Raw genomic sequence first — 19,347 nt, 5'->3', positions numbered from 1 at the left:
AATCACCATGTATCTTTGCTCCCAGTCAGAGTTTCCTCCTGGTTACTGAGCAGCTTTTGTTATTTTCTCTTTAGGGTTGTCTCCCATTTTTATGGTGTTGACCTAAAAATTCCCACATAGTTGATGTTGTTCTATCCTCAGCAGATCTCCTCCATCCTCATCTAGGTTTGAGCCCTTTAGGATGTTGATATCTCTATTCTCTAGCAGTTTGTCTCCATATTTTGTGGATTGACCAAGGATTGTACCGGTGGTTCAATTTCTTTATGACACCTTTGTATCCTTGTGATCGTTTTGTCAGCATAACCATCATACAATTTCATAATTTGCATATCCTGCATCTTCATATTTGATTTGTTCGAGATTCTCATTCTCTGTTATGGTGGTACTTTATCCCCATACCAAATCTGGTGTCTGTCCTCTTTCAATTGTAGAGTGTCAGCTCCTTAAGCAGAAAGACTTTAACCTTTCTCTGTTTCCCCACTGAGTTTGTTTCCTCGTGGATGGTTGTTATTTCAGTTTCCTCTCTAGTAGTTTTTCTGGATGGAATTACTCCCCTTGAGTTATGTCCTCATTGGGCTGAGTATTGATTGGTTGCTTCCTTCTAGCTCTTACCTAGATGTATACTTTGGTCTCCTAAGAGTCTATTACCCAGTAACTGGTAATATTCTTCTTAGTTTGCAGTTTGTTACTTCTTGCGCAATACCCGACAAAAGTTCCCTTTTTTCTCCTCAATAGAGTCCCCTGAAAGTATATCCTTAATATGTTCACCTTAACCGGTGAAAGATATCTTTCTTTCCCCACAGGAATTTATCCTTGATATGTTCACTTTCCCCAGTGACGGATATTCTCATTCTTTGGTATTCTACTCAGTAAAAAGGTAGTTGTAATCCATATTTTATTCCTCAGAGAGTTAATCCTTGATATGTTCATCTTAGCCGATGACGGGTTTTCTTCTCCTTGTTGGTTTTCTACCCAGTAACTGGTACTTGTAAATCCTACTTTTTCTTGTGCAGAGTCTATCCTTGATATGTTCACTTTAACCGGTGACAAATTTTCTCTTCTTTTGGTATTCTACCCAGTAACTAATAGATGCAATTCCTATTTTTCTCCCCTTTCAGAGTCAATCCTTGATATGTTCATCTTAATCGGTGACGGATTTTCTCTTTGATTGGTCTTCTACCCAGTAACTGGTAGTTGTAAATCCTAATTTTTCCCTTGTAGAGATAATCCTTGATATGTTCATCCTAACCGGTGACGGATTTCCTCTCCGACGATTTTCTATCCAAATTTTGATAGATGTAATTCCTCCCTTTTTGTTCAGTTGGTATATCCTTGATATGTTCATCTTAATCGATGACGGATATCCTCCTTAACATCCCCAGGAAAGTCTATCCTTGATATATTCATCCTAACTGATGACGGATTTTCTTCCATGTCGAGTTTATCCTTGATATGTTCATCCTAACCGATGACGGATACTCTCACCTTTGGTCTTCTGCCCAGTAACTGGTAGTTGTAAATCCTATTTTCTATAGTTTTCCCCAGCAAGGCTATTCTTACCCAGTAACCGGTAATAAATACTCCCTCCTGGCGGTTCCAAGCGAGTCATCCTTGATATGTTCATCCTAACCGGTGACGGATGGTCTCCCTGTCAGACTTTTATTATCTCCTTACCCAGTAATAGGTAGTAGATAATAGATTTCTGCGCCTACGCGTAACTCCTTTATCCCCCAGAGTCTCTATCTCCCCGGTGAGTTTTCCTTACGGAATGCATTATACTCCTACGTACTTTCGGTCTCTCTGATTTCGTTTCCTTTGTGGCAATATTTCCCCACAAAGCATTAACTTTTGCATTCATACCATATGCATCATGAGGTCTCTTAGGGACCAAAATTTGTTTATATATGTTGTTATTTAAGCCCATTCTACTGAGTCGAGCCAAAGATTTTAACCTTCACCTCCTCAATTAGAATGTTCTTAAATAGGGGCAGTTGTAAGACCCCAATTTTAACCCTAAGATCCCTCATGCAATTTCATCATAAGCATTAGCATTGAGATCATATCTTGGCATTCTCCTTACCCCTCTTTCATTGGGTTGGTTTTGGGAGAGATCACCAAGTACTTTGTGATTATATCATACTTGTATTTTATCATTTCACTAACCAAAATACCAAAAATATGTCTTTGTATTAGTCTAACTCTTTTGTAGGTAGGGCATGATCTCATTGATTCATCAAGTCCACATCTAGGGTTTGAGACCCTCATGAACAAAGAGCACAACCAAGAATTGATTCAAGAATTGTTATGAACATAATATATGAGTACCAATGTTCTCTACATGTTATATTGATCAAGTTTTCTTCAAGAGTTTGAGGGTGATTTGCCTTGGAAACCCTAGTTTGACTGGGTATCTTAAGTAACTTCTCCAACAAGCTATCTCACCAATTGAATTAATTTCTCAAGGTACACTTAAAAATTCATCATATTATGCATATATGATCTACCATGAGCCAAGAAAGTCAAGATAATTGGAAATTAGCAAGTTGGTTGATGGTGGTTGACCAGATAAATTCATCTGATCAAAACTGGGTCTCCCTAGACCATATCTCCTATAATTTTCACCATATGAAAATTATTCCAAGAGAAACATTACTCTAAATGACATTATAAACAACTTTCATGTTAAGACCTAGAGCTATTTTTGCTTGGAAAATCATTTTCTATGTTGAAACATTATAGGTCATTTTGTCTAAACCCTAATTTGGAAGTAAACTTCCCAAGGCCATAACTTGCTCAATTTTTATGATATGAAAGATTTCTAAGTTGCACAACCAAATTCAATGTGTATAATTCAACTTTGATGTTTGGAGTGGGAGCTAATTCAACTTTTTTGAGCATGTGATATGAGGCTACATTATAGGTCACTTTTGACCTATACCATTGATCAAGTGATTTTTCCAAACTTCAAAAATATATAACTCTATCATTTCAAATCCAAATAACATGAAATTGGTGACCATTTTAAATATATTCGAGAGAGCTACAACTTTGATGAAGACACTTTTCTCATTTGAAGCTCCCATTAAAAGTTAAGCAAGGTGGAATATTGAGACATATGGCTTGACATTTAGAAAACAATTGATTTGTCAAAATTTTCCAAACTTCCACCTCAAATTTCTCCAAGTTCCAAGCTCCAAATGAAACAATGTTCAACATCAAACTTATTCCTCTTGATCTCACCTTTCCAAAAAGCTCAAATTCATTCATTTTGGATGATAAATGCATAGGCTGCACATGGCTTAAACAGGTTGATATCATTCGGCATGGATCAATCTTCAAGCATCAATGTACATTTGCCTTGCAATCTAAGCTAACTTCAAACCATATGATATGCAATTTTGGACCTTCAGCTATCATTTCAGGGGCCTATGCGCGCCCATGCAGCATTGCATCATCATTTTGCCAAATTTGGAAAGTGAAAGTAAGTGTGCAAATATCATATGATTCATCTATATATAGAGCTCCATTTGCTCAGAATTGAGGACACCATTGCGCCAGCTTTGAGCCCCCATTGAAAACCCTTCACTCTCATAGGATAAACCTGATAAATTCATTCAAATTTGAGCTTGAATCTCCACTGTTTTGGAATTCAATTCTCCAGGAATCCATTGCTTCTAAACCTTTCCATTCTCTTCCTACAAGCAATTGAAGTGAGTCCAAGCACAAGCAAGCTCAAGATCCATCAAGTTCAGACCTCCATTGAAGATAATTTGCAGAAATTTTAAACTCTTCGATTCTATTAAATTCTTGCTCAATTCCATTGATTCTTTGGTTGTCTAAAGTCCTACCAATGTAGGCAAGGAGATTGAGTTGCTTTGAGGTTAAATCGGAGCAACTCAGTTCATGTACCTCAGATTTCAATTTCACATATCTCTTAATATATTTGGAATTGGAGTAATTGGAGGTCAGATTCGAGCTCAGTGTCATTTTCTCTTTAAGATCATGTCCTTGTTTCTTTTTTTGGTGATGGTTTATGTTGACCAATCTGGTGAGTGCCACCGGAGAAGATGACCGGAGCTCTGGCTCCGGCGATGACTTGGCCAACCTCTGAACCATAGGATCCATGTCTCATGTTCTAAAAATATTTTTAAATGTCCAAAAATTATGAAAATTTTTCTCCAAGGTCCTTTGACCTTGTTTGACCTATGATAAATCTCATGGCCATTTCTTTGGTGTTTTGATGAGATTTTAGGAATTGGACAAAACATATTTAAATTAAATGCATTATTTTATTATTTTTTATTGAATAAATGCCAATTTAATTTTGTTGACCATTTGTATTGACTTGTTTGAGTTTGCTTATTGTTGTTGGGCCTTGGTCAAGGTTGATTTGACTTTGTCAAGTTAATATCATTGGATTTAGGGGATTGATGGAATGTACATTCCATCTCCCAAAATGAATGAATGATATTAATTTGGTAAAAGTCCTCCTTTGACCAATTTGTGATCTCATTCATCCCCTTTCCTCTTCATCTAATTCCCCTTCTTCATCCATTCATTTCCATTTGGCCTGTGACATCTCAAAGTCCTAATGTTAGTTGATTGAAAAATCGACATGAGTATGGATGAGATTAGGCCATACCTTTTGCATTTTTTTGTGTGTGTGGTATGTTTCATGAGCATAATTCATAGTATTATGTTCCCAACATGCATTAACACCAACCCGGCCTCAAATAGTTGTGACTTCTACATAAGTCCAATTACGATTGCTTAACATAGCGCTAAATTTGTGACATAAAAGGCATAAGCATTCTAGTTAGTGAGATTGTAAGTCTCCCCTCTTTCATGGTATTGTGTGGAAACTTGGCCTTCTTTCCTTCCTTTGGAAGATGTTTTGGTTCAAGGATCCATGCTTGTGATAAGTGGGTTGAGTCTTCTCCAAAGAATGTCTTGAAATGAAAAGCAAAGCAAAACTAACCCCTAACTTACTAACCATTAACTTTTAATTTCAAGCTTTTACTTTAATGCAATTTACTTTTAGCACTTTATATCATTTGCCATTATACATATCATTCTAATTCTTTATGTTAATCTAATTTTCACTTTGTCCATTTGGACCATATTGTGTGATATATTTTGTTTGTGTTACTTTGTTTGCTTGTGTGATCTTTGACCATTAATGTACATAATAAAAATAAAAACCCTAAAAAACTTTTGAGTGGACGGTTGGCTTGATCTTGCCCAAATGGACTTAGAATCTAGGCAACCTCCCTATGCAAATGGACTTGGCCAATGCCAACTTGTTGAAAAACCAAGTGTTTGCAATTTGAATTCATCTGATACATCATTGAAGATCTCTCTAAAGATTCATCTGCAACATGATCATTATGAAGCTGTTATTTTGAACCTGTGACTTGTGGAATTCATTTGTTGCACGGGCCATTTTGAAGAAGATCATGAAGTGGATAAGCTTGGATGAGGCCATCTTTATTTGATGCCTTTCTCTTCAAGAGAATATAATTGTGCATTTGTATGTTGTTTGATTCTAAAAGTCCAAGGGAATTCTGGGTTTCTATTGACATACTTCTCTATTGGATTGCTACCCATTTGGTCAGATCTTTTCAACTCTAAACTTTTAATTTTTGTACATAGGGTAGTCTCTTCATCTTCTCCCCATTTCTTTAATTTCAAAATCTCTCCCTCCAATTTTCAAAAAAAAAATCTTCTTTGTGTGAATTATTTTTGTTCTAAACTTTGACCACTCTTGCAAAAAGGTAGAAACTTTGGCCTTATGCCATTGCATTTTCAAACTTCTTTTCTTACATCAAACTTGTAAATAAACTTAAGAATACTTGACTTAAACTTTCTAAAAGCCAAAAAGAACTAACTCATTCAAATCATTTTTAGGCCTTTATGCCTTTCAAACCTAATTTTTGTTAAAAGCAATGCATCCATTTTGAAATTTGTATCACGAACTACGAGGTTTTGATCCCTCATTTTTATGTTGGTACATAGGCATAAGACCGAAGGTCTTGTCAAACACAAAAATACATATGTTTGTAAACATCAGTTTGTATAAAATACATATGCACACAAAAAGGGCTCCCTAGGAGTACCCAGGACACTTTGGGTGCTAACACCTTCCCTCTGTGTAACCAACCCCCTTACCTGTGATCTCTGACTTTTATTAGTTTTTATTTGAAAACTTCTTACTTATTGGGTTTTGTTCATACTTTTTCCCTTTTCCCTTGGAAACAATAAAAGCGCGGTGGCGACTCTTGTTAATTGATCCTAGCTTATCAATAGCTTGATGATCATGAATTTCCCGCTACACCATGAAGCTACTAGGTTAAGTCCATAATTACATGTCATTGAGTCTGAAAGTGAACTGGAATGCAAGGAAAAATTGTGCAACTATTTGAAGTTTGATCCTTGCCAAATGATGCAGCCATGTTCAGAACATGCGTAGACCCCTCAAACCTTATCCAAAATAGATGAAATTAGACTCTTTAGAAAGGTTAGATCAAGAGGAAAAACTCTTATGTTGAACACTTTTCGATTTGAATATTGTATCATGATTAATTTTTAGGTGGAAGTTTGGAAATTTCAACATGTCAAAAAATTTCTAAGTCTCAAGCCATATGTTCAATTATTTCACCTTGGCTAACTTTTTATGTGACCTTCAAATGAGAAACGTGTCTTTATCAAAGTTTTATATCTTTCAAAAACCTTTAAAATGGTAACAAATTTGACCTTATTTGGAATTGGTATGAATGAGTTATGAATTTTTTAAATTGAGGAAAATCACTTGTTCAATGGTATTGGTCCAAAATGACCTTTAATCTATCCTCATATCACATGCTCATAAATTTTAATTAGATCTTCCTCCGTAAATCAAATTTGAAGTAGACACCTTGAATTTGATTGTGAAACTTGGAAATCTTTCATATCATAAAAATTGAGCAAGTTATGGCCTCTGGAAGTTGACCTCCAAATTAGGGTTTAGACAAAATGATCTATAATCTTTCAACATAAAAAATGACTTTCCAAGCAAAACTAGCTTTAGACCTAAACATGAAAGTTGTTTGGAATGTCATTTAGAGTAACTTGGATATGACAAAAATTGTAGGAGATATGGTCTAGGGGTCCCCAATTTTGATTAGATGAATTTCTCTGGTCAACCACCATCAACCACCTTGATGACTTGCAATTCTCTTGACTTTTGGGACTCATGGGGGATCATATATGCATAAGATGATGAAATTTGAAGTGTCCCTTAAAATATTTGATCAATTGGTGAAGAATCTTGGTGAAGAAGTTACAAAAGACACCCAGATGAACAAGGGTTTCCAAGGCACACCAATTCCAAACTCTTGAAGAATTTGATAACCCTGAAATTTACCGTATTTTCGACTCCGATGTCACATGCATTCTAGTTGTTTTATTGTTATTTTGTTGTGTTATTGCTATGTTTTCTTTTGTTTTCAGGTTTTTACTTTAATCGGAGCCCCGATCGAGAAAAGGAGTGAAAAAGAGCTAAAAACCCTAAAATTCAGCATTTTGTACTTGTGGCCTACCCCATGGCTGGCGCCATAGACCCTGCCATGACGTGTCCAAGCTCAACTTCTCTCAACTGCCACGTTCCCCACTACTTCCACTAAGGCGCCTCAGATTGGCCTTGTGGCGGGCGCCACAAGAGGAAAAGTTTTCCCTCCCATTTTCAAGTTGAAGGGCATCCTTGTCATTTCCATCTTTTTACTTGCTTATAAATAGAAACTCGAAATCACTTTTACAATCATCCAAACTTAGAACAGAGGCAAACTCAGAGCAACTTTGTTTCACTTAGGCATATATTCAGTATTTTAAAGTGGTAATCGCTTCGCATTGGAGTGTTACCATAATTGTGTAATAGAGTCTGTGATAGAGTCTGTAATCGAGTTTGGAGCACTTTGGAAGGAAGTTAATCCTGCCGCCATTTTCATTTCCGCTTTGCAATTTATTCAACCCTCCGATTGGAGCAGATTTTTATTACTTGTCTTTATCTTATTTATTTTCTCGCACTCGCTTTAAATTATTTATTTCCTCGCACTCGCTTTACTTTCGTTTATTTCCTCGCACTCGCTTTACTTTGTTTATTTCCTCGCACTCGCTTTACTTTGTTTATTTCCTCGCACTTGCTTTAAATTATTTATTTCCTCGCATTCGCACTACTTTATTTATTTCCCGCACTCGCACTACTTTTATTTAAATTAATGCACTTTTACTTTACCATGTCTAACTAAATTTATAAGGTTAGAATGTAAGGATCGTAATTGAGCCGATAATCCGTACAATTGTTCGTAGAAACACTTAAGGGCTATTTTAACTTTCAACTTAAGTTTTCCCGCACATAATTTCCGTTGGGTAAGATCGAAAGCCGTCCAACGTCTTTTTAAACCTAATTGTTTTTAACTATTTCAAAAGCAACGAAAGCACTTTGTTTAGTTCATTAGGAGTTTTTAACTTAAGAAGAAAAGAGATTTTAAAACTATTTTCGGACGCGTTTATATGTTTAGAGTCTAGTTCGTGAGAACCTCTTTTGGTTAAGAAATTCAGGTTATAATACTTTTCAACTTAGTCAAGATACTATATTTCTTAAAAATAGGTTTACTACTCTAACGCAATGCGCGCCTTTTTATAAGTGACAATAAGAGGGTTTGATTAGGGAGTACAACTCGATTCTGAATACGCAAAAGCGACAGTTCTTGTTAAATTAGTTCTTTTCAAAGTAGGAAACATTGCCCATAAGTAGCTCTATCAGCAAGTACTTGGATTATTAATTGATTACGTGAATTACATTCGACCCTGTCTTTATTAATTAATCTTTATTCAACACTTTACGTTTCATTGCATAATCCAAAAACACCTATTTTGATTGCCTTTGATAAACACCATAACAATAGATAACGATAGATTGACACTTGGTCTCTGTGGATTCGACAATCTTTTATATTACTCTGACGCGTTCGTATACTTACGAACACCGCATCAAGTTTTTGGCGCCGTTGTCGGGGACCAATTTCGTCAAATTTCATTTCTCTGTTGTTATATCGTTTAGACTTAGGCTATTTCCCGCCGGTCAATGCGAAGAACTCGCAGCACCGGAAGTTTAAGCTTAGTATACCCTCTGGCGGAACCTGAACGTACGCTCGTGCACGTTTATTCTTTCATAGAATTAAGAGAGCTATGGCCGAAGATCAAAACCAAAGACCTCTTAAAGATTTTGCTCAACCATCAAATGAAGAACCTAGTTCTAGTATAGTAAACCCAACCATCCCAGCTAATAATTTTGAACTTAAACCATCTCTGTTGCAACTAGTGCAAGAGAGACAATTCGCAGGTCTCGATAGTGAGAACCCAAACCAACATTTAAAAACATTTCTTCAATTAGCAGACACTTTTAAAACCAATGGAGCTTCTCCTAAGGCAATACGTTTAAGATTATTCCCTTTTTCCCTCAGAGATAAAGCCCTATCATGGTTAGATTCCCTTCCACCTAATTCCATTACGACTTGGGATAACCTTAGAAGAGTATTTCTTGCTAGATATTTTCCCCCAAGTAAGACCGCCGTTCTTCGAAACCATATAACTAGATTTACCCAAAACCAAGGAGAATCGCTGTTTGAAGCTTCGGAGAGATATAAAGAGTTGTTACGAGCATGCTCACATCATGGTTTAGAAAATTGGTTAATCATTCAAACCTTCTATAATGGACTTCATTACAACACAAAGATGACCATCGACGATGCCGCAGGCGGTGCTCTGATGAATAAACCTTATCCTGAAGCTAGTGCCCTCATCGAAGATATGGCTCAAAACCATCAATCATGGGGAGTCGAACGAGCGATAGTTGAGAAGAAGGAAGCCCAAGGAGGAGTGCATGAACTAAGCTCTATAGACATGATGCAAGCTAAAATGGATGCATTAGCCCTTAAGGTCGAGCATATGTGCATAAACCCGAACACTGTAGCCGCAGTTTCGTCGGATTGTGAGATATGTGGAACCAAAGGACACCAATCCGCAGAATGCAGTCTATTAAACGAAACCCACTATGAGCAAGTGAACTACACCCAAGGGAACCCATATTCGAATACCTATAACCCTGGATGGAGGAATCACCCGAACTTCTCCTATAAAAACAATAACCATATCCAAAATAATGCACCTCCGAGACCTAGTTATCAAGCCCCTAGATCAAATCAACCTATGCAACCTGTGCCACCAAAGCCGAGCCTTGAGAAAATTATGGAAAATTTTATCACCTCTCAAACCCAACAAAACAAGGAGTTCATGAACCAAAACATTCATGTTAACGAATTGATTACTCAGTTAGGAACCAAGGTTGACCAAATAGTTACTCATACTAAGATGCTTGAAACCCAGATCTCTCAGGTAGCTTTAAACCAAGCCCCTCAGACTACACCTGGAGGACAATTCCATGGACAACCTCAACAAAATCTGAGAGGACAAGCCAATGCCATTACCCTACGAAGTGGGAACGCTTATGATGAGCCACCAAACCCTAGATTGAGTGAACCCGAAACTTCTAAGGAATGTACCAAACCCACGGATGAAGTAAAGGAACCAGAGGAATCTGAAAACCAAGAAGGTCGAGAAAAAGGAGAAGAACCTAAAGATAAAACTTACGTACCACCTCCGCCGTATAAACCACCTATACCATATCCGCAAAGACTCAAACAAACCCAAATCAATAAACAGTATCAAAAATTTATTAAAGTTATAGAAAAACTTCATGTAGAAATCCGTTTCACAGAAGCCATCACCCAAATACCTTCTTATGTAAAGTTTCTCAAAGACATCCTTACCAACAAACGTAGACTTGACGATCCGAAGCCTTTGGAATGTAATGCTATTTCCGAGGACAAATTAGCAAAGAAAGATAAAGACCTTGGAAATTTCTCCATTCCTTACCTTTTGGGTAATCATATCATCGAAACAGCTTTTCTAGACTTAGGAGCTAGTGTGAGCCTAATGCCTTTAGCAGTTTGTGAGAGGTTAAACTTAGGAGAATTACAGCCCACTAAGATGTCACTTCAGTTAGCCGATAGATCTGTTAAATATCCGATAGGCATTTTAGAAGATGTTCCTGTTAGGGTAGGTCAGTTATTTATCCCTACTGATTTTGTTGTCATGGACATCAAAGAGGACAATGATATACCAATCCTTCTAGGTAGACCATTCTTATCGACTGCAGGAGCCATAATAGATGTCAAGAAAGGAAAATTGACATTTGAGGTAGGTGACGAGAAAATAGAATTTAAACTTTCGAAATTTCTTATGGCACCTGTGATGGGAGACTCGTGTTATGCCTTAGATATCATTGATGAATGTGTTAGAGAATTAAAACAAAAAGAAATTATAAAAAAAATTAAGTTACCATCAACTCTCATAAGGGGAGATGATGACTTTAAGAAACACTACATCGATGATAACCTTTACGAATGTTTATCCCTTACTCCAGATCCTATGCCATGCCCTAAGAAACCAACCTTAGAACTTAAGGAACTGCCTAAGAACCTGAGATATGAGTTCCTCGATGAAAAGATGAACCGTCCAGTTATAGTCAGTGCTACCTTGAGCCAAGAGGAAGCGAACCAACTTTTAGATGTTTTACGAAGATATCCCTCAGCCTTAGGATATAATATCTCTGACCTTAAAGGTATAAGCCCATCCGTATGCATGCATCGGATTTCGCTCGAAGAAGATTCAAAACCCTCCAAAGAACATCAGAGAAGAATAAACCCTATAATGAGTGATGTCGTTAAAAAGGAAGTTCTTAAGTTACTTGAGGCAAGTATCATCTATCAGATCTCGGGTAGTAAGTGGGTGAGCCCTGTGCATGTAGTACCCAAAAAAGGAGGCATCACAGTCGTGCAAAATGATAAAGGCGAACATGTAGCAAAACGTTTAGAAGGAGGATGGCGGATGTGTATAGATTATAGAAAATTAAATAAAGCAACTAGGAAGGATCATTTCCCTTTACCATTTATAGACTAAATGTTGGAGCGTCTAGCCAGACACTCTTACTTCTGCTATCTAGATGGATACTCTGGATTCTTCCAAATACCTATCCACCCCGAAGATCAAGAAAAAACTACCTTTACATGCCCTTATGGAACTTTTGCCTACAGACGAATGTCGTTCGGCCTCTGTAATGCCCCAGCCACTTTCCAACGCTGCATGATGTCAATCTTTGCAGATTACCTAGATGGTATCATGGAAGTGTTTATGGATGATTTCTCGGTTTGTGGATTTGATTTCCATAATTGTCTTGCTAACCTTGAGAAAATCCTGGAGAGATGCGTGGAGGTGAACCTCGTGCTGAACTGGGAAAAATGTCATTTCATGGTGACCGAAGGAATAGTTTTAGGACATATAGTTTCCGAAAAAGGTATAGAGGTAGATAGAGCTAAAATAGAAGTTATAGAAAACCTAAAACCCCCAAAAACCATTAGAGAAGTCCGAAGCTTTCTTGGACACGCTGGATTCTACTGGCGTTTTATTAAGGACTTTTCCAAAATAACTAAACCTTTAACTGGACTTTTAATGAAAGATGCTGAATACATTTTCGATGAAAAATGTAATGACGCATTTAATCTTTTAAAGCAAGCATTGATCTCAGCACCCATTATGAAACCACCTGATTGGTCAGAACCTTTTGAGATAATGTGCGATGCTAGTGATTATGCAGTTGGAGCCGTTCTAGGACAAAGGAAAGATAAAAAATTACATGCCATTTATTATGCCAGTAGAACCCTAGATGCTGCCCAACTTAACTATGCAACAACTGAAAAAGAATTACTCGTTGTAGTTTTCGCTATAGAAAAATTTAGATCTTATCTAGTAGGAGCAAAAATTATAGTTTACACCGATCATGCTGCCATTCGTTACCTATTAAGTAAAAAGGATGCCAAGCTCAGGTTACTCCGATGGATTCTATTACTATAAGAGTTTGATTTAGACATAAGAGATAAAAAAAGGCACTGAAAATGTAGTAGCCGATCACCTTTCTAGGCTAGAACATCTAAAACCAGAACTAGTACCCATAAATGATGATTTCTCCTATGATAGACTGATAGCTAGAGTAGAAACCATTGAAGATAATAACCTAGATCCTGATGAGCACCCCCAAAATTCCTTAGCAATAAGTAACGTACCCTGGTATGCAGACTTCGTTAATTACCTAGTTGCTGATATAGTACCCCCTGATCTTGACTACCATCGCAAAAGGAAATTCTTCCACGATGTGAGAAACTTCTATTGGGACGAATCGCTCCTTTTCAAAAGGGGTAAATATGGCATTTTTCGCCGTTGCATTCCAGAAGAAGAGGTAAATAGTATTATTGAGCATTGTCATTCTGCACCCTATGGTGGACATGCGAGCACCTCTAAGACATACGCCAAGATTCTTCAAGTTGGCCTATTTTGGCCTACCATGTGGCGTGATATCTATGCTTGCATTGTCAAATGTGGTAGATGCCAACGCACTGGAAACATTTCAAGGCGTGATGAAATGCCTCTAAGAAACATTCAGAAAGTAGAACTCTTTGACGTATGGGGTATAGATATCATGGGACCTTTCCCACCATCCTTAGGAAACAGGTATATCTTAGTAGCTGTAGACTACGTGTCTAAGTGGATCGAAGTTATAGCTGCACCCACAAACGACACTAGGGTAGTAATCAAACTATTTAAAAACTATATATTCCCTAGATTTGGAACACCACGTTTAGTCATAAGCGATGGAGGATCACACTTTATATCGAGAATATTTGACAAACTTTTAAGAAAATATGGAGTTAGGCATAGAGTAGCAACACCATACCATCCACAAACTAGTGGCCAAGTAGAAGTATCTAATAGGGAGATAAAACAAATCCTAGAGAAAACTGTTTCTATTTCTAGGAGAGACTGGTCTCGGAAGCTTCAAGAAGCATTATGGGCCTACATAACTGCTTTCAAAACCCCTATAGGAACTACTCCTTATCAACTAGTTTATGGAAAATCCTGTCACTTACCGTTCGAATTAGAGCATAAGGCCTATTGGGCCATTAAAACTTTGAATTTAGACTACCTAGCCGCTGGAGAAAAGCGTACCTTAGACATTCATAAACTAGAAGAACTTAGGCAATCTGCCTACGAGAATGCAAAAATATACAAAGAAAGAACAAAAACCTATCACGACAAAAGAATAGTAAAGAAAAACTTCAATATAGGCGATCCTTTTCTCCTTTGCAACTCTAGGTTACGACTCTTCCCTGGAAAGCTACGTTCAAGATGGACTGGTCCTTTCGAAGTATCCAAGATTCTGAGATCCGGAGCCGTAGAAATCAAGAACGAAACATGTAGTCCATTCATTGTAAATGGATAAAGACTGAAGCTCTATGAAGGAGGAGACATTCCAGCATACTACTCAAGCCACACCCTGATTGATCCACCAATTCCTACTACTACAGGTGTATAAATTCTAATCGTCAAGCTAATGACGTTAACCAAGCGCTGCGTGGGAGACAACCCATGGTTTTTCTTTCATTTTACTTTTTCGCATTTATTTAATTTTATTTTTATTTTATTTTATCATATTTTGCATTGAGACTAAAATTTGAATGGTTTGCATTTTCAGGATCACTTTCTTAACTTTTACAGGATGCAGGATTTCGATGACATGCACGTGGCCTATAGAGATAATGCTCAGAGAGAGCGCTACATCGCTCTGTATCAGCGCCCTATGGCACCCACACGTTATCCTGATCAACACTGTATAAAGGCACTGGGTATCGAGCCGAGTATCCGATTCCTTAGCCACCAGCTTCACTGGGACGAGTTTGCTGATGACTTGAGTAACACCTACAGGAACCTGACATTGGAGTTCCTGAGTTCATTCGACTATGACCCATACTCTGGACCAGATGGGTATGCTTCTTTCAGGCTCTTTGGAGTTGAGTACTCTTTCACCCAGAAAGAGTTCGGCGACCTACTGGGTTTCCAGACCACTCCTGATGCTATCCCGGAGACACCTATGGGATATTTTCTGGGTAAGGAGGTTGAGAAGTTTTGGAGTGATATATCAGGTGGCGGAAGCCAAGATCCATCTACGCAGCTATCTCATGTTATACATAACCCCGCGTTCAGATACTTTCAGATGATATTGGCACATTCCTTCCTGGGAAGGCCGGATGCAGAGACATTACTGAGTGAAGAGGAGATCTTCCTATTATTTTGTGCATCCTAGTCTCGCCCAGTAGCATGTGGGAACTTCTTGTTATATAGTCTCAGCGGTATCTCCAGATCTACCGAAGGAGTCATCCATGTGGGCGAAATCATCACGCAGATTGATGTCGCTTTAGGTCTGTCTCGCAAGCTGTCACATCTCCGGATCTACTGTGGGTACACTACCATGGATATCGACTTCTGTTTGACCAGAGGGTTGATGAGGAGAGCCTCTTTCCACCCATGTTAGTTCCGATTGCTGGTCGACAGCGAGGCTACCCATTATTTCACACTTCCAAATCCTATGATGACCAGTGTGCATGATCCAGCGAATTGGAGTTATGCTCTGGAGGGCCAGGGAGATACCGTCGAGGAGCCGAGATCACCACCCATTGCTGAATACACGCCTACACCACCATCTCCCAGGATCACTGTTTTCTCTAATAATCTTTCATTGCAGACCCCCGACATCCGCACTCAGATTGTTGAGTGTCGTAGAGAGATCGCAGAGCTTAGACAGGAGGTGGCTGACCTCACTTTACAGATGGGAGTGTCTGATCTCACCCATGCTACTGAAGGCGACTGTCTATATCAGGAGATCGTAGAGCTCAGGCAGGAGGTAGCCATGCTCCGTGGATCCTCTCATCTTATATTATCGCATTTGGAATATTATATAAACTATGTCTATACATTGATATTTCTACTTTTATCTATATATGTCTTATGTTTGTTTTATGTGCATTTTTTTTATTTTCAGTTATTTATTTATTTATTAGTCTAATATTTATTTTTTTTGTTTCATTTTTATTTTTATTTTACTTCTATAAAAATTATGCAAGCCAATGATACTAGGAAATCACAAGACAAAAGCTATCCGGACCCCTCGAAGCCAAAAGACAAGAGAAGCCCAAACCAAAGGATCAAAATCCGGCCCAATCAGATTTTGCCTTGTGGCGCCCGCCATAGACCCTGTGGCTCCCACCACAGCGTCTGTAAAAGATCGGGGTAGAACCCCTTCCTTCACCATTTTCACACCTTACAACCTTCCAAAACCATTTTTTCACCTTGGAAAAACATCCTTGAACCCACAAAAAGCTCATACTTTTCTAACCACTACACCGTACAAATCATTTTTCCGATTTCCATTTCCATTTTCATTCGTCGGATTTCGTAAAAATCCAACCTTTTCACATTCCACTTCATCTTCTTCGCCACTTTTCAAGAGCTACACAAATGGAGTTTAACGGATTCATTCTTCGAGGAGGGAAACCGGGGGATAGACAAAGAAAAATTATCGAACGGTTGCAAAATCGGGAAATCCTCCCGACAAGGTATGTTGACGAAAACTGTCTCTACACTTTAGGTATCTATCATAGCATATTTCATTTATTAGATAATTTAGGTTTGCATAATTTCTTTTCCAACAAAGAACCTACCTATGAGCGGTTGACAATTGAATTTTTGAGTTCCTTAATTTATATTGTCAACCCTAACACTTCTAGCATAGTTGGTACTGTCAGATTTAGAATGTTTGCTGTTGAATATGAATTCAGTACCGACGAACTAGCCAGCTTGTTAGGAATCCCTCATGGGGACGGTGCTATTTGTGAGGCCCCTTTGGATTCGGAGTGGTCAGTTGAGGTATTTTCCTTCTGGGAGCGTTTATCAAACACTTCCATAAACTCTTTTGAAGGAGTTCTTGCCTCAACTATCCATAACCCGACCATCAGAGTTTTTAGATATTTGTTGGCATGCACTATTTTTGGCCGGGAGAATCCAAATAAGGTTAATGCTAGAGAGCTTCTATCTTTACAAGGAAGCCTCACAAATAGACGAATTAATTCGGTCCCGTTCATGCTTGCTCATATGACTTTAACTTTGAATAAAGCAGGACCGATTTCTTTTGGTGGATTGATTACATCTATTGCTCGGGCGCTTAACCTGAACAATGAGATGGCTGCCCTAGACCCCTTACCTCCTCGCACAATTAACCTAAAATTTCTGAGAGACATGAAATTGTGCCGTTTGAGGAGAGAAGGAGGCTATATGATTATGGTTCATGGTGTAGCCATCCCATCTGTTGTTTTACCGTGCACTAGACGTACAGATGTACGAGATGAAAGGAATTTGACCTATGCTTTAGATGCTCCACCTGTTTTGGGTCCTCTTCCTCCTAACATTCCTGATGAGGCGGGACATGACACTGATGATGAATATGATCGGAGAGAGAGATCTCCCGTACCCCATGTGTCCCCCCATCATCCTTCACCACCACACACCGCACCATCTTCTTCTTCTGCAGGTACCACTCTTGGCTTTTATATTACAGAGGAGATGTGATGTGACCACATGGATAGAAAGCAGGGGCGTGACGACCTACTCTCTACCATCCAACAACAGCTGGCGAATAACATGAGCTTCATGCAAGAGTCTCAGTGGAGGACAGACAGGTCCTACGACACTGTTCTACAGTCCCTGCAAACGATCACAGATACACAAGCCCGTCAGCAACACCACCACCGTCAGCATGTTTCTCTCATAGAAAACACTCAGGGTTCCATTATGGGTAACCTTCGAGAGGTGAGGACCGCTCAGGATGCCCTGCAGGCGAGGATGGATCAGAGAGACCGTCGTCGTACCCGATCCCGTCGTCCACCTCAGGATGGCGAGGGAACTAGTGGTCAGCAATAGGTTGCCAGGTAACTCTTCCCTTATCTTATTTCGAAACTTGGGGACAATGTTCGATTTAAGTGTGGGAGGAGACTCTATCATCTTTTCTTTATTATCGTCTTTTCTTTATTACCTTTCTCGTTTCTTCCTTTATCGCTTTTTCTTTGCTGTTTTTTTAAATAGTTTATTTATTGTTATTTCCTTTTTAGTTCTTTATTTTGCTTTTTAGTATAATGCATGAGTCTGACGAGTCACCAAATATAGTATATCTTTAGTACAATCCTACCTCCCCATACCTTTAGCCCCACCGAAAAAAAAATTGCAAAAGAAAATAGTGTTATTCCGAAAGTTTTCAGGTTTTAAAGACATGTTTTGAATAAGGATGCGGTGACTTGGGAGAACTTTGCGAAACATCAGTATTATTTTAGCACCATAGACTTCGTAAATATAGGAACCACTCCCGAAATCCCATATACCATGGCCTTAATCATCATTTCCATATAAGTCCTCAGTAGTTTATCTCAGCAGTCAACTCCGGCCTACGCATCCTCTACGTGGGGGACCGATGCAAATAAGTGAATGATCCAGCAAAACAAAAAAATAAAAGAAAGAAAAAAGGCAACTCCTGTATAGGTGACCCTCACAAAGTCATTTAAACCAAAGAATTGTAAAAATTTGCTACAAAAAGAAAAAGAAAAAACAAAAGAAAAAGAAAAACTTACCCACTGTTAGTTGGTTCAGAGGTATCTGGCACTGAACTCGGTAGGGCGGATTACGATCCGATCCCCCACAACTACAGTTGGGTCCAATAAAAGGGTTTACACATATTTATGTGCCAGAAACCCCATGCTCAGATCATAATCACTAACAGGCCACTCTACTTTGAAGCATGTACGGATAACGGCCTTAATGTGATTGCGCCTGAATGAAAAGGACACAAAAAGAGATGAAGAGGCAGGCCTAGGTATTGTGGGATAATATGGGTTGGTTAATATAGGAATGAAGTTTATGTTCGTATTCGCGGATCAGTGTCATCATGATACCCTTAGTTCACTCAGTTAGTACCTATCACTGCATCCCGACTTAAACTTAGAATTTTTACCTGAAACACTCGTTTGCACCAGTTTTTCTTTTATGAGCTTTTTAATGTTTTGCTTGAGGACAAGCAAAGGTTTAAGTGTGGGAGAGTTTGATAACACTGAAATTTACCGTATTTTCGACTCCGATTTCACATGCATTCTAGTTGTTTTATTGTTATTTTATTGTGTTATTGCTATGTTTTCCTTTGTTTTCAGGTTTTTACTTTAATCGGAGCCCCGATCGAGAAAAGGAGTGAAAAAGAGCTAAAAACCCTAAAATTCAGCATTTTGTACTTGTGGCCTACCCCATGGCTGGCGCCATAGACCC

General features: G+C 38.5%; 1 non-coding gene across 1 annotated transcript; it reads right to left on the bottom strand.

Annotated features, from left to right (window-relative positions):
• Nucleotides 1-9,609: 9,609 nt before the first annotated feature.
• LOC127134011 (small nucleolar RNA R71) lies at nt 9,610-9,716 on the bottom strand. Its single transcript, XR_007807794.1, has one exon. It is a non-coding gene; the product is annotated as a small nucleolar RNA R71 (small nucleolar RNA).
• Between the last annotated feature and the right edge of the window lie 9,631 nt (nt 9,717-19,347).

This window comes from Lathyrus oleraceus, chromosome 3, assembly GCF_024323335.1.
Source record: "Lathyrus oleraceus cultivar Zhongwan6 chromosome 3, CAAS_Psat_ZW6_1.0, whole genome shotgun sequence".
Classification (NCBI taxonomy): Eukaryota; Viridiplantae; Streptophyta; class Magnoliopsida; order Fabales; family Fabaceae; genus Lathyrus; species Lathyrus oleraceus.
Note: the sequence above shows the minus strand (reverse complement) of the source record. Positions and strands in the feature narration are given on the sequence as shown.